Consider the following 1,527-nt stretch of genomic DNA (forward strand, 5'->3'; position numbering starts at 1 on the left):
GGGGGGGGGGGGGGGGGTGGGGGGGGGGCTGAAGTTGAGAAAGAGTGGTTCTGGCCTTGAGAAGAAGCTGCAGCTCAGCTTCACCACCGATCGCTGACGACTATCGCCGATTGCTAACAACCACCGCAGACTCCCGACAACCACAATCGACCACCGCCGACCTTTGTCGACCACAGACCTCTGTTGTCGACCACCGCCGACCGCCGTCAAACACCGCTGACTTTCGACAACCATCGCCGACCGTCGTCTACCTCTGGCAACTGTCATCAACCAGCACTAACAACCATCGATCACCATCAACTAGACACCATCAGTCGACATTGTAATCTGAAAAATATAGTTACTCTTTCTCGATTGTGGGACAATGAATTTTTGTAATTAACGATCAATAGTGGATTTCCGCAACTGGGTCAAGCCCCATGGTTTTACCCATTATGGGTTTTCCACGTAAAAATTTATAGAGTTATCACCATTTGTTTCTCTTTCATCTGTGTGTGTGTTGAACTTTCGTACAATGCTAATACGATAATCTGTTACTCTACTACCGCGAATTTTCTAGCACGCATCAAATATGAGTAGTAATTTTCTTAAATTTAATTGACTTCAATGCTACAAACATTTACAATCAATTAAATTATTAATTTAAAAAATTGAATAAAAATATTTTATATTACATTTAAAAATTATTTTAATATAAAGAATATGATTTAAAATCTTGTCCTAACCCTTAACATCCTACAACAACACGATCAGAATTGTCAAAACAACTCTTTTTTTGCACACAGCTCTTGTTCGACTTGCTAAGCAAAATAGTCGAACGCGAACACACCTTTTGTGTTCAAAATATAAACAAGTCGAACACGAATAATAATATTTTTTAACGAGCCTAACACGAGCTGAGCCCAGCTCATGTCCAGCCCTTTTACACGCATAATTCCAATTTAGCTGTAACTAAACAATTTATATAAAGCCTGTAAAGTTATTAAGTTACATTTGATTTAATTTGTACATTAAATTGTTTAATGGATAAAGAACTAATGGGGGATTTATATACATATCACAAATTCTTTTTTATTTACATATCTGCCACCAAAATCTTGATATTTACTCATATAGTCATATAATACTTAAACCTTTTAAGTCACATCAATACTTTAACCTAGCAGTATAAACAAACCGAACATGAATGAACAAACCTTGCGTTCGTATTCAGTTCGTTTGAAATTTAGTTTGTTTGAAATAAACTCGTGTTCGAAATTGTTTTTGAAGTCACTGTTCGTGTTTGTTTCTTAACGGACAAGCCGAACACGAGCTGTTCACGAACGACTAGCCAGTTTGACATCCATAATATTAATATATATAAATAATATATTATATTAATTATATAACTTATATTAGATAAATATATAATAGCTATAGTATATTACTATTTACTAATATAGTATATTAATATATTATTATTATTAATTTATTTTATATTATAATTTATAAAATTTAATTTTTTAAAATATCATAATTTTTTTATAT

The sequence above is a fragment of the Phalaenopsis equestris genome, unplaced genomic scaffold (assembly GCF_001263595.1).
Source record: "Phalaenopsis equestris unplaced genomic scaffold, ASM126359v1 Scaffold000212, whole genome shotgun sequence".
Lineage (NCBI taxonomy): Eukaryota > Viridiplantae > Streptophyta > Magnoliopsida > Asparagales > Orchidaceae > Phalaenopsis > Phalaenopsis equestris.